The sequence below is a fragment of the Rhinichthys klamathensis genome, unplaced genomic scaffold (genome assembly GCF_029890125.1).
Source record: "Rhinichthys klamathensis goyatoka isolate OS25496 unplaced genomic scaffold, OSU_Roscu_1.1 h1tg000491l_1, whole genome shotgun sequence".
Classification (NCBI taxonomy): domain Eukaryota; kingdom Metazoa; phylum Chordata; class Actinopteri; order Cypriniformes; family Leuciscidae; genus Rhinichthys; species Rhinichthys klamathensis.
In genome coordinates, this window is record NW_026606977.1 from 354,557 (window position 1) to 370,000 (window position 15,444).

A 15,444-nucleotide genomic window follows, 5' to 3' on the forward strand; every position below is an offset into this window, starting at 1 on the left:
TGGAGTATAAAGTATGACAACTACCTCCCCTGTAATAAATAAGCATCACATAAGAAAATAGTTAAATAATAAGAATAAGAACAGTTCCTTTATAGAGCACCTTTCAAGTAATTCAACCAAGCCATTATTGATTTATGTGGTCGCATCAATGCAATGAGCCAATAATCTGCTCAGTGTATGCTGCATGGTTGTGATCACACACAATACTGTGTGTAATTCATCAGTTGTGAGTGAGAGACATTGAGCTGAGCTGCGTGTGACAGTAGAGCATGAGGAGGATACAGGTGCTCCAGGGAAAGCAGGCTTTGCACGCTACAGCGAGTCTGGCTGATAGGATGGGCTGGTAACATATGGTGATGGCCATGTGGCAGTCAGCGGCACAATCCTGTCATTTATAGTGAGACAGACCCCGAGTGTGAGAGAGACTTAAGCCTACTTTAAATATTTTGCATTTAAATTCATTCTCATTGTATTCTTTTTTTCCCCCATTTTATTTTTACCCCCTCCCCCCTTCATTTTATTTAATTGTCTTCACTTTATTAGTGGTGCTTGTTAGTTGATGAGACTACATTTGAACAATTAGATCATTTTGTGAATTTCAGAGCATTATCACCCTAGAACTAAATGATATGTCACAGCACCATCTGCTGGTTTAAACTTCATACAACAATACTGTGAACCATGGCACACATGGCAACTGATATTGCTATATCGTGTTACAATATATTGCAAAATGAAATGCTACAATATGTATTGTGGATAGTGACAATCTGTATTGTGTGTATTTCACCCAAAATAAAAATTTCTGTTAAGAGTTTACAGAGTTTTAGTGTCAGTACTACATTAAACTACTATATAAGGTAACACTTTATTTCGATAGTCCACTTTAGACATTCTACTAACTATAAGTAACTTTACATGTCAACTAACTGTCATTAGAGTATTAGTAGACTGTCTGCTTAATATCTGCTAGTGCTAACACTTAATTTTGATGCTATCCAACAGACATTCTACTGACTATAAGTAACTTGGCAACTACAAGTCAAATTATTCTTTTAACAAAACCCCAACAGTCTACTGACAGTCTACTAATACTCTAATGACAGTTAGTTGACATGTAATTGCAAAGTTACTTATAGTTAGTAGAATGTCTAAAGTGGACTATCGAAATAAAGTGGAACCCTATATAATGTTAAAATATAATGTATAATAGGGGGGATATTTGTGGATCCTAATAATACCAATTGCCAAATATCTGTTACCAGTAAAAAGGGGCCTACATTCTTTTAAATATATCTAGTCAGTGACAGAGTGTATGCATATTCATCTAAAATAATTCGGTGTTTTCAGCTTCAGAATCATGAATATTCTGGTGTCGTCATTGTCCTGTGTATTGGGTTACTGCATTAAGTCCAAGCCTATTCATTTCCACCCCCATTGTAAAACCAAATTTAGCATTTTAATCAACAGTACATTTTTTGTTAACCTTTCACTATATGTCTTGGAGTATCGCAATATTGTATCGTGAGTTCAGTATCGCAGTATGTATCGAATTGTGACATGAGGGTATCGTTACACCCCTACTAATTGGAATACCATGCTACTGATTTTTTTATACAATATTCAGGATGGTAAGTTATTTATATACTGATTAATTCAAGTACTAAAACAACTAAAAGTCTTTATAAGTGAGTTTACTGCATAATTATGTTTTTTAAAAACTGATTAATTCAGGAACATAAACCACTACTGCATGGAGATACAGTGTTTGATCCTGCTTTGGTTCATTTGGAACTAAATAGGCTAACTAGCAATATTGTGTATAAAATTTAAGCTAATTTTAATTGCTGCATAAAAGCAATATCATACACTACCAATCATGCCGTTAGCATATACACTTCAAAGAATCATATAGTGCTACCATGGTATGTACATGTACAAAAAATTGGTATTGCAAATTTGCAATAGCACATGTTAAAAAATCCACACTCAAAAAAGTTAAAAGTAATTCTCCAAACTGAGCAGCAGAGAGCGCTATAACACAAAAATAGACTGCAAGTCACTCCACATCACTTCAGTTTAAGAGCACACATATGAAGAGTTCAAAGTGTGCTGCTAGCCTGCTATATTTACTCCATCTTCATGACCTTCTGTTACTCTCTGCAGTTTGAGTCAATCCACCAGCCTTCACGTGAGTATACAAAACACATTTTCAAATTTACATTTACAAATAGACAAATGACATGACAAATGAAATAAGAGTACAGAGCTATAAAATGTAAGTGAATATCATAGCTCAGATTTGGATGATAAATGTTTAAGTTCATATTGAGATCTTAAGTTATTCTGGCAATTCCAAGCACAGTTCAAGACATTGTTGGGAACTCTTTTGAAGCTCAAGAAGACACATGCGAGAGGTCTTGTTCTCAGGAGAAAGCATCTATTTGATTGAACAATTTAGATGTCAAAGAGACCATACCCCTCATTCATGCTTGTTCAAATGTTGTTCTTGCATAACAAAGCAGACTTTCACTGTCCAATAAAACCCAAGCCCAAACAAATCAACAATTTATCTCCCTTTGAGACACACACTCTCACACATGCACACAAGCAATCTGAACTAAAATTGACCCGTTTTATGTCATATTTAACCAAATGACAACCCGTGTCCCCAGTCTACCCATGAGTGCCTGGAGCGTGAGCTTTTGAGAGGAAACAGAAGTGGATCAATGCTCTGCTGTAGGACTGTTTTCTGTCCTGAGGCTCCAACTGTTCCACTCTAAACTGCATCAGAGCAACATAAAAAAAACTCGGTTTGTACTGGAGATACCCAGAAACGTCAGAGATGACAATGAATCCCTTTTGTTTAGCTGATAAAAGCCATTTGGCATGTGCTGGACCAGTGTGCGAGTCCAACACAGATGGTTGCTTATTACTGTAAGTGAAGAATATATTTCAGATATCCACCTTATTTTTCAACGCGGAAGTGAGCTATTTTCTGTGAATGTGCGAGATATAAATATTTACAGGGTTTTATGTTTCCTTACCAAAAAGAATTACCATATGACTTTTCACCTACACATTCACTCTTACACCTTCATTAAATACATTGGCAGCTTTAAACGAATCATGGGCTATAATGGGCCATTTTTGTCTATGCACTTATAATTTTTTTTTTTTTTTTTTTTTTTTTTTGCTGCTGTGCGTTTAATTATATGCAAACATCCCCTTTGCATAAAATAAGTAACAGTGCATCGCTCAGGCTATGGGTTTGGTACAATATTTGTGATTACAAAGCCTGCATTACATTGGCTAATACACAAATAGTCATAAGCAATGTACGAAAACATCTTTAACCCTCTGGGGTTCCTCATTTTAGACTCACACTCAGGACCTTCGGGTCAAAAATGACCCGGAGGGCGGCATTAAGATACATTTTATTTGAGTAAAATCAATGAAATATATTTTTGTTCAATAATATTTTTTCTTTTCTTTTTTGGTGTTTTGAGATAATTTTATAATTTATAATTAATATTTATGCAATAATTAAGACCCATTTTTTCCCATTGAATATAATAGAAAATTTATATATATATATATAATTTAAAAAAAAAAACATTTTTATTAAAGCTGTATTTCATTTTAGAGTCAAGTCTAGACCTCATGAAAGCAATTTTTGAAATGAGATCGGAGCCATCTGGTGGACACACTGAGCATTTTTATCACGCAATAGCACATTTTTACCACTAGTGGATTTACAGCTCTCTGTAGAAACCTATGGTAGAAACACTCTAGTGATTTTTTCACATATTGTTTAATTTTTTCAGGTTTTTGATTTGAATATATAATAACAGATTCTCAAAGACTATATTTGTCATTTTTATTTATTTAAAAAAAAAAAAAAAAATTTTGGTTGGTTTAAATGGTAATTTTAAGTGGCAGTTTTACTTTATAATACAGTCAAACCTGAACATTGCATTATAAAGAGAACAAATGGAAAAAAAATTGTCACCCATTGTTTTAAGAGATTCACCCCTTCACTGTTGTGTGCTTTTTTTCTGCATCCTGGCTGTTTTGTAGATTGTATGCACAAAAAAACTCTGTATTTTCACATTTTTGCCAATTTCCCATTCATTTCCTATGGGGGTCATTTTTGACCCGAAGACCCTGAGTGTGACTATTTTTTTTACGACCACTTAGACTTTTAAAATCCTTTCCCCAATTTTTTTGGGTGTTCATATACCAAGTACCAAAAAAGTCACCAAGTTTTGGACCATTCCGATGAAGCTACGATTTTTAACATTTTTTATTTAAACGCTTCGGGTCATTTTTGACCCGAAGAACCCCAGAGGGTTAAACCCATGCTCTGTAAAAAAAATGTATGACCAATAAGTTGACAACATGTGTTTTTACATTGCTTTAACTCATCAAAATGAGTTAAGCAAATGTAAACTTTTTTTATAAGTTATACAAGATTCAAGAAGTCAGTTTAATGTAATTTAAGTTGAAATTACTTACGTAATGAAGTTGATTGTACTTAAAAATCGAAGGCATCAACTTTTTTTTAAAGCGTAGCTACTTGCTATACTTTGATTTGCTTTGCTAAGACATTCACTTGAACCCCAGCAGAAAATCTTCATCTTGTAAGCCTGTTTGTGCTGTTTTTATTGACCTGCATTGAATGTGAAATGTTTGCCAGTTCTAGAACTGTTGCTAAGCATAACATAAATGTGGCTTCTTCTGTTCCAGCATGTTTTCAAACCCGTGCATGAGCAAACAGGCGTCATTGACATGTGGTCACGTGATAATGAATTCAACTGTATATTGTCATAAAGTTGCAGAAGTCAAGAACGAGGCTTATTTGCAATACATGGTCTTTTTGGACTGTGGAGGAATTTTTGAACTCTATAAGTTACAGTTTGTTTTCATAGTGCATTGAACTCAAATGACTTCTCATTATGTGACTCCTTTAAGAGAACAAATCAGGTAGTTGTGATGTTCTTTATTGAGCCGCATGTATTGATTCCGGACTTCTGTTCCTTATTCCTCTTTGGAAATGTGCTTGTAAGTCTTTGAATGAAAGCTTTGAAGTATAACTTTAATGAAGCTGTATTTATATTTAAGACATTTTCTGTTTGAATAACTCTTTTCCATACATCAGCTATATAATAAGAACTACATGCATTTCAAAACCAGCCTCCTCCAGCCTTGAGAGGTTTGATGTTGAGCCTTTGATGGAGAGCTGAAAGAGAGAACTCTTCATCTAAAAAGACTTTTTTTATAAACCAGAACAGCAGGACTCAAGCTCAGATACCTCAGTCCAATTGCCTAAACTGAAACCAAATGTGAGAGAGGTAATTACCTTAAAATTAGAGCCCTCTCACCCAGTTCATGACACGAGAAGTGGTCCATATCGGGTGTATTAATCTAAGAACAAAAGCCCAGACTGGAGCAGATATGCTGTTATTGAGGTTAAAAGAGGAAAAGTGCTCATTAGCTGTGTAAATAAGCACTAATGGGGCGAGGGCATTTTGTTCTGCTTTGATCATACCAGCAGAATCACGCTGTCTCCATGACAACCTGTGCTACGACACAGAGAAACAGCCTCGTCTCTTAAAGTCAAGATGAAATTAATATTGACACTGCTTACTTTCTTAAAGTCACCATGAAATCAAAATGGGCAAATCTTATTTTTTTATGGAATTGCTGTGTTTATTATAAACGATTTATCCGTGCGAATTTTTTTATTCTCTTTATTTAAAACTTCTCTCTTGCAGCGACATTTCTTCTTTTCTCTGATGACGTGTTTACTGGCGTGAGGGCGTGACAACCTGTCACTCACATGACATCACAGCAATAGCAAAACACAACCATCCAATCAATTCCCCATGGACAAAATCAAATCCCGCCCTACATTTTTTATTGATTGTGAAGCCGTTTCACTACCATTCACAATAGGGGAGAAATGACCATCGCAACTTCCGTTTCATGCTGACTTTAATACGTTCCTGGTTTTAAAAATGGTCATCTTCGTCTTTTTTGGATGAAAGACTATGCACACAGCTGCAACAATATTACAGTAATATTAAAACTGAAGTCCAGGGAGGTCATTTTCACTCAGCACCTGTTTTAGTTAGATGGAAAAGCCAAATCCGAACACTAAATGCCATGACTGGCCAATCAGAATCAAGCTTTCAAGAGATCAGCCTAAAAATAAGAATCGACAGAGCGTTATCAGTTGGAAATGTCAAGATACTCTAGCGGGTGAACTTGACTTTAAGCCTCCATGTCCCGGTCTCTATCTCAGTTCCCAGCAGGTGAAGGCTCAAATAAACATGGCCTGATTTCTGGGACAACATTCTCATCCTCTGCAAACTCGCATTCAGGTCTGGCTTCATTCTGGTATGAGACATTCATTTTTCACAATCAGATCAATTCCCGATATATTCTCTTTCTGCATAAAACATTCTAAAACATGTCACTTGTGGAAGTAAAATTGCGTTTTATGCTGACAAGTGCACAAATGATAAACGTCTTTGCAAGTCTTGAATAAATCTAGTGACTGTCACTGGCCGATAAAATATTACGATACTTTTTTTCATTTGAGACATTTTGTGAAGTACTTTTAAAAAGTCTTGAGGAGAAAGGAAATCCCAAATGTTTAGACTGTGCAGAGTTTAGAGAATAATGTATTCTTTTTCACTTGCATGCCCTCTTCCCTTTTAAAAAGACATTTTCTATATAAAAACGTATAGTCCCACCAGCTCTTTTTAAAGCTCTACCAGACTTCCGTTGCCTTTTTCTTTTTATCCTATTTCTGTCTCTGTACAACAGAACCGCGCCAAAATATTAACCTGACAAGCATCCTGAAGGAGACAAAGCAATGTTTGCTGAGGTGAAAATCATATTAGCACAAAACTGCATAAGACCTTGATTCATCATGTCTCTGTTTATGTCTGTAAATGTTTTAGGCTCTTTGACCTGGAAGTGCATGACCCAGATGTGCATCTTTTCCTGATCCCAAAGATTCCATTCAATCATGCGAGGACAATCCTCAATCCCTAATCCCACTATCCGGAGGGAAATCACGCAGAGTGGTGAGTAAAAGCGGGGATTACCGGACGCAACACTGCTCCTGGACCATGCATGTAAAACACTTCCCAAAACCAAACTCCCCTATTAAAACACAAACATTGACTTTCTTTATCTCCGAAGGAAAGAAGTCACCTCAGTACACAAACATTCGTGAACACGGATATCTGGCTTGACACGCATTGAAATCAATTAATAGACATACAGCACTGCCTGACCCAGTGGAAATGATGTGAGCTAAGAAATGGGTTAGAAATCAGCAGTCGTGTGGTCACGTGTATATGACTGTTACTTCCAGCAAAACGACCTTATTTTTGACATTAATTTACTTTCATTTATGATGATATATGATGCACTACAATATATGATATGAAATAAGGTAGGCCTATATGATATGCTCTAATGTATGATATGCTACTATATGTGATGTGATGTGACATTATTTCATATGCACTATAATTTGATGGAATATATGATTAGAAATATACACTGTCATTCAAAAGTTTGGGGTGAGTAAGATTTTTAATATTGTGAAATATTATTAGAATTTAAAATAACTCTTTTCTATTTGAATATATGTTGAAATGTAATTTATTCCTGTGATGCAAAGCTAAATTTTCTGCAGTCTTCAGTGTCACATAATCTTTCAGAAATCATTCTAATATGCTGATTTGATACTTAAAGAACATTCTTATGCAAAACAGCATTTATTTGAAGTGGAATTCTTTATGTGAAATTGAAATGGAAAACGTTATAAATAAATAAAAGTATAAATTTCTTTTAAAAAATCCCAAAGTTTTGAATGGTTGAGTATATGTGGTAGAAATGTTACATATGATATTAATTTTTTCAATTTATAATATGCTTGAAAATGTGTTTTTCTTGAGCATTTTACATTTTCTCTCTGGCAATTAGAATTAAACACCCTGGTTTTGCTACTTTAAAACTTCTTCATGGAAACAAATTGTTATGACTGGCAAACTCCTGCATACTTTTGATGTGAAACGTGGGTTGTCATATGCTAATGTCCTTATTGTTGTGACATCATCACTGTGATGATTACCTAATGACCCATTTTGGCAACTTTTTAAATGCTCTGGATGGACTATAGAGGGAGCTTTGTGAACTTCACAGTATGTCTACAAATCTTGTTTACCATGCCATGTGTATGATTTACTGCTAAGAGATTTTGTCTTGTTTTCCTATTCGACAAGAGAAAGCCAAAAGTGAAAGCAAACCTCCTCTTAAGACGGCCTCATGAGCCTGTCAATCATGTGTTGCTGCATGGCTGTGTTTGAGTTTGCTGTGATGACTCACACACCACTAACAGAGAGAGGAGGAGGGTCCTCATCAAGGCCCTGTTAGATCTATTCTGAGTCCTCCAATCCAAAGGTCATTAGCATAAAACTTGTTATATAAAAAGAGCCGCTGGAGGTTGATGGGCTTTTGCGTCACATCGCTCAATTAGTCAAATGAATTGGACATGAAATAGCAGGTGTCTGATCAGCTCTCCTAATACACGATGTTTCAAAGATGCGACGTGCTAATAAATATCACCTTTCTCCTTCTGGTTTGAACAAGCTTGAGCTTTAAACGTAGTAGTCCATAGTTTTGATACTAACCATGTTGACCAGACACTGCAGACATTTAATGTAAAACAGCTTTTAAAACAAGCAGTTTGATGTACTATAGACATGCTCTTTTATAACGTAAAGCTCCTCCTAAGTGCACGTTTGGAAACGAAGCTGCAAAAATTGGTTCATTCAGAAATCATCATGGTTGTGATGTCATCACGTGCACATTAACATACTACAGCCATATGCAAAAGATGTTAGCCAATTTGATACAGGATAACGTATCAATAAACCTCAACAGGGTGATCAAGGGGGAAATAGAAGAGCAAAAATTGAGTAAATGGACATTAAATATTGATTTTCTTGATTTGAGGTTTAAATTATTTATATAAATATTAATTTATTTACAGTACCATTGAACAGTTTGTGGTCAGTTATATTAACGCTTAGAAATTACTATTTTTTGTATTAAGAAGTGACAGTAAAAACATTTATATAATGTTACGAAAGATTTCTATTTTAAATAAATGCTGTTCTTTTGAATTTTTAAAGAAATCTAACTAAAATCAAAAATATTAAGCAGCCCAACAATTGATAATAATAAGAAATATATCTTTAGCAGCACATCAGCATATTAGAATCATTTCTGAAGGATCATGTGACACTGAAGACTGGAGTAATGATGGTGAAAATACTGCTTTGCATCACAGGAATAAATTACATTTTACAATATTTTCATATAGAAAAGCATTATTTACAAAATAATTATGAATAATATTATTAATTCATATTCAGCCTTGGTGAACATAAGAGACTTCTTTCAAAAACATTTAAATAATCTTACTGACCCCGAACTTTTGAACGGTGGCGTATATAAAAATATGTATATAATAAAAATATATTTATATAAAGAAATTATTTAAAATAAATCATTTATATACATCCAGTTGCCCAAGACAAACAGTCAATTATACAGTTTAACGGTCATTTAAACGAAAATATTTGCCTGCATAATAGTCCAACTGACTAATCAAAATGTAATACTCCACAGCTCATTTGCATATAGAATTTTAAATTGTGCAACAAAAAAATGTTTAATTGTAAGGATCAGAGTCTGTTGTCTAACAGTATGTGGACTTAAAAAAGAGACTTAAAAAAAACACTGTAAAAATATGTCCCCTTTTGAAGTGCGTGTTTGACAGTTTTCCAGCATTTGATCGGGTGTACAGCGAGATGACCTTAGAGTCTGTCACTTTCTATAGAGTGGGAGTTTGGTATCGATGTTTTCTCCGAACTGCACGGCGCTCGTGATTCATCAGCTGCAACGGGCCTGGCGCCTCTCCGAGAACTTTCATTAAACGTGAAGAAAAGCCTACTCCGGTACGGCCATCCTGGGTATAAATAATTTTACAGGGGGAGGGAGGGAAGGAAGTGAGGATGCATGTTTTTTGCATAGCATATTAATGGATTTTCCTGGCCTACTTATTCAAGTACGCACGCATGAACACACACAGCATTATGCAGTGACACGACTTGCATGTATGCTCACCTACAGTATATTACATCAATAATTAAAACTGGCCATCTGTGCCATTGCTTTCCTTTGAAAGAAAGAGCAAAATATGCATGTGTGAATTAGAACAACAACACATCATTGCAGAAATCAAGATCACGCAACAAGGAAATATATAGAAGCAGTGCTGATTCATTTGGCCCATGTCTGTCTCTCCCTGCTTAGTCATGTGCCAGAAGGGAAAAAAAGGTAATTGATCCAGTAGGATTCTTTTTAAAGCTGTGCTTCCCTCCAACTCAGTGTTTCCTGGATGTGCAGAATATAGCCAAGACAATAGAGCTCCTTATCCGAGAACACGGCAAAGCTTCAGCCCCAAAAACGTCTGCGAGCAGAGCATAAATGTAGGTAACATGCATTGAGGAGTCTCTCTCTCTCTCTCTCTCTCTCTCTCTCTCTCTCTCTCTCTCCTCCCTCTCGTTCTTTCTTCCTGGAGTCTCTTCACAGATCTGAATCAGCTGACCTGCCCTCCGTCTGGAGAACACAAAGCAGGATTTGTGCTGCTGTGGTTTCTCGTCTCTCTCGCTGAAAGAGTGGACGGAAGACTAATGCATCCACCTCTTTAGAAAGGAAACTGATGCAGGAGTCGGACAAAGACAAAGTGTGTGTGTGTGTGAGTATGTGTGTGAATGCACAAACACCTGGCTTGGAGAATTTCAAAGCTTGAGCTGATGAACCACGGCCTACTGTGAGAGATTTTAGTTTACAGTGGCCTCAAAACATATTTGAACATGTAGGCCACACTTAAAAATGTTTCAAGCAACACACAGACGCAGTGGCGCAGTAATACTGATGTAATGCGGTCACAGGTGTATGTTTGTGTAGTCATTTACAATGGTTTCGAACGCGGCTCAACTGATAATCAAGGACTGGAACTATTTATTTTAAAAAATATAGTTTTAACATTTTAAACCTATTGTAATACTTTGTGGGAAATATTTTACTTGAGAAGTGTGCTTGTGATATTTTTCTTTAATAAATGTGACTTTGTTTGATATTTTGCTAGATAATGCAAGTAATTCGTTCATTTTGACATGTGACTTAAGTGTCCTTAAAACTGAACACTTTTTGGGGAGAAAAAAAGCAATTAAACAAAATAAAATAAGTTGAAGTTGACGAAAAAATTTAAATGAATTAAAGCTAAATAGAAATATATTAAAAAAAAAAAAGAAAATGACAAAAGCACATAAGAAAATTACTAAAACTTAAACTGACTGAAAACTGAGTATATATATATATTTACTGTATATAAATAATTTAAAATATTAATAAATACTATAGTAGTATATAAAAATGCTAAACTTACATAATATAATTGGCTGAAATGTGTATTTTTTTAGTATTTAAATACTTTCTCCCATTTTTATATGCAGGTGGATATACTACTAAAAACTAAAAATGGATTACAATATGTAAAAGTAAGCCACTTGTAGGTCGATTCCTTTAAAAATGTGCACACTGTTGTGTCTCTTTTGAGCTATTAAAACTTTGCTTTGTTTATTTGAGCACCACAACCTGCCCAGCCTTAACCAATGGTTGTAGATCGAGGGCGGGGCTGCCCGTTTGGCTGGCCAATCACAGAAGGGGGGAAGTGTTTGAGAATCTATTCGAAAACACAATCATTAGTTTTCCAATTAAAAGGTAACACTATAGTGCAGAATACGAGCTCAAGCCAATTTCACCTCATGCGTTCCCAAATTCACATTTGGTGAACTCTGCAAATTTGTGTCTCGTAAAGTGACCAATAGAAGATTGGTAGGCCTACATCATGGCATGACCATGAAAATATAAATTGCAGGATTGCAGCGTGGCAGTAAAGTGGAGTAGATTGCATAATTTTAGATGTATTATATGATGAATAATGTTTTAAGAAAAGACATCGCAGAGTTTGACATATTGCGACTGTTTTAATGTCCGTATAAATTTTGTGTGCTCAAAGTCTAGTGTGACCATGGCATTTGAGTTCTGATATTTGCCAAGATACTAAAGTGTGCAATCAAAAGTCTCAATATGCACAAATTCCTCTAAAACAAAACATCTGAGCTGATGCTATCGTAATTCATTTTAATGCTCTACTCTTACTTAATGTCTCATTTATGCCTTTCTAAATTTCTCCTAAGGAATTTTAAGAAGAAACATCAGAGACAAAGTTGATACATAAATGAAACATAACTTCCTCTGAGCAATAAATTTACACACACACACTGCCTCTCTTACAATCTGTTTAGTAAAGAGGTTATGTGAGCACTTTGAAAGATCGACCTGTTCTCTGTGTAATGTGTCTACAGTCTGATGTCTCTCCTCCCCCACTTAACTCTCATAAGTCTTCCTATCACGATATCTACTTTATAACACGCGCCGCACACACAAACACGCACGCACGCTCTCATGTTGTATAATTCCCATCAACAGTGAGGCTTCTCATAGAACAACCCGCAGCTTGGTTTTCCCTGACACAAGCAAAATAAGTGGAATTCACAAGTGTTTAGAAGTTAATCCATCAAAAAATGTATTGATCATCCACCACACACACATATACACACACACAAACTCATGAATAACCCATCAGAAAACATGCACCGACTAAGCGTGCTGACCTCCTCCGCAACAGGGGTTCGGAAAAAAACGATTTATCAGTCGCCACACACCCAGGTTTCTGACCCTGTTTGCTTGCAGGTGCTATAACAACAGTTCTGGTTCAATCCCCATTTCATGCTGAAATAAACGATCTGCTGCCCGGCCTCTAGGCCAACACCCTGATATTACATTAGCCGGTCATCCGACAAACACAAAAACAAGCAACCTCAAAACAAGTTCGCATTTGTGGCGGGGCTGGATGGATCACAGAGAAAATTCACTTCGGGGCCTCCGGGTCATTTCACTAATGAACGACCGGATATTGAACGCTTGAAAGCTCAGCCGGACCTCTGGGCATTGACAGACTACGCCGTCCCAACCGTCCTCGTCGGATCAGTTCGGCTCCCAACCTTCCCAAAGCGCACTTCATTAGCCTGATGATGAAGCTTTTTTTTTTTAAAGATCCATAGCACCCGTTTCACGCTCATGTCATCAGAGTCATCGCCGCTGACCTCTGTTACACAACCACAAGCTCTATCTCTCTTTTACTCATCAGTTTTTCTGCACACTTGCTGGCGGCTACAGCTGAGCTTTTAATGCCGGTCAGCATACAGCTTCTTTCAAACTGTGCGTCAGCTGTATTATTTAGTCATTTAGGGTCGGGAAGCCAACATGACCCCGTTTGGTGCTTTGAAATGCTGGATTATAGAGGTTACAACCGTTTCAAAATGACCAGGAGCACAAGGCTTCTCTAAAACAGACTCACCGCCGGCACGACTGGCAATAAAGTAAGCCAGCGATGAATAATTAATCTACTGTTGTATCATTTAAAAAGCCCAATATATTTGTGACTATCACAGCTCTAAACTGAGGCATATGAAAGCTATCTAGCACAATCACTGTAAAGACTCACTTTAATGTGACTTGTTTATTCCACGCTGTAAAATAAAATAATAGATGGAGAAAGCTATCCGTTAGTTATCTCATTAATAATGATAACAGTAATAATAATATCAATATAATAACACAAGTAATACTGTAATTTTAATTTAATTAACACATTGTATTAAACTGGAGACATTAACAGTATAATGAAGTGTCCGGAGTGTGTAATTATGGCGTCTATCAGGACTAACGGGACCATGACAAACCTTGACCCCTTTGTTTTACGCTTCATCTACTACGAGGAACATGCTAACGTTAGAGGCGCACTTTGACACACCAGGTGCCTTGACGAATGAACTTTGCTATAGTCCAGGTTTGGCTTTTTTCCTTTTATATTGTGTTACAAATGAAGAACAAACAGGAAAGTAAGGGGAATATGACCATGACATGACGCGGGCCGGATTCAAACCTGCACAATGCCTCTATGTCTTTAATAAGCACACATGCACTGCCTGACGTTTACCACAGTTCTGACATCATAGACCAGTTCAACCTTTATATTCAGGATGGGAAGTTATCACATAGCTGTTTGCTCACAGGAAACCAGGTTGCTCCTCAGACAAGGGCAATGCAGGTGATCGTTTTAATAACAGCATCAGTTTTCTTGCCTTCTGTTGCACTAAATCTGACCACAGTGTCCAAAGAAATAATCTAACACTGATTTACAATATCAGGCTGAGGAAGTGCAGCCTCAGGCACTGCGTTTGAGTCTGTTTTCATTCTTACACTGTGCAGATCAATAAAAACAAATGTATCTATAGAGACAATACAGTATATAAATAGCCAGTGTTCTTTTTGTGAATATAAAGAGGGTCAGATTTTCCTGTTAAATGGTAAACGGCAACAGAGGGCAAACATAAATCAGACTGTTATGGTCGACAAGCTCTGCTGTTCGACAGTGTTGTAAAGAAGATGTAGGGCACATAAAATCCACACATACAAGGATGTTTCTTAGACCAAATAATATGGCTTTCTCTAGGTACGTTAACAAAGACTGTTTTATTTGACCATATTTGCCTGTTTGACACAACCAGACAATATTAAAGCGGCTTTTATGACGGTACAAAAGTGTTATCTCCAGGTCAGAAGAACAGCATGACATGGATTCATAATTGAAAGGTCATTCGTTCGCTCAGGTACTGGGGGCTTATGAAATAAAGTCTCATCTCATTCAGACAGATCTAGCAATTATAATCATCACATATGACAATCTTTAATCTACATCTCGACATCCTATAACGTTCTAGGGAATAAACACTTCTATCTCAGTCACTCAAAGAAATTAATTTATATAGCTTATCCAAATCGACTTTAAACCAAAAGGAAAAATTAGATTCATTATTAATAATTGAAAATAATATTTATAATAATTTTAGGTAACACTTTAGAGGGTACAATTCTCACTATTATTTTTGCTTCGATAAACTCCTAATTAAAGCTTATTAATAGTTAGTAAGGTAGTTACATTTAGGTGTTGGGTAGAATTAGGGATGTAGAATATGCTCATGCAGAATAAAGCTTTAATATGTGCTTTTTAAGTACTAATAAACAGCCAATATCCTAGAAATAGGCATGCTAGAACTGGATCCTGAACTAAAGTGTTGCCTAATTTTATTATTAAATATATATTACATTAATAAAACTAACATAAAAATCAACATTTTCCACTCATCATTGACCACATAG

At 36.0% G+C, this 15,444-nt stretch overlaps 1 protein-coding gene across 2 annotated transcripts in view; it reads right to left on the reverse strand.

Moving 5' to 3' along the window:
- ppp2r2ba (protein phosphatase 2, regulatory subunit B, beta a) overlaps positions 1–15,444 on the reverse strand; it is a 60,964-nt gene that overhangs the window by 38,281 nt on the left and 7,239 nt on the right. The gene's annotated exons all lie outside the window — the stretch shown is intronic.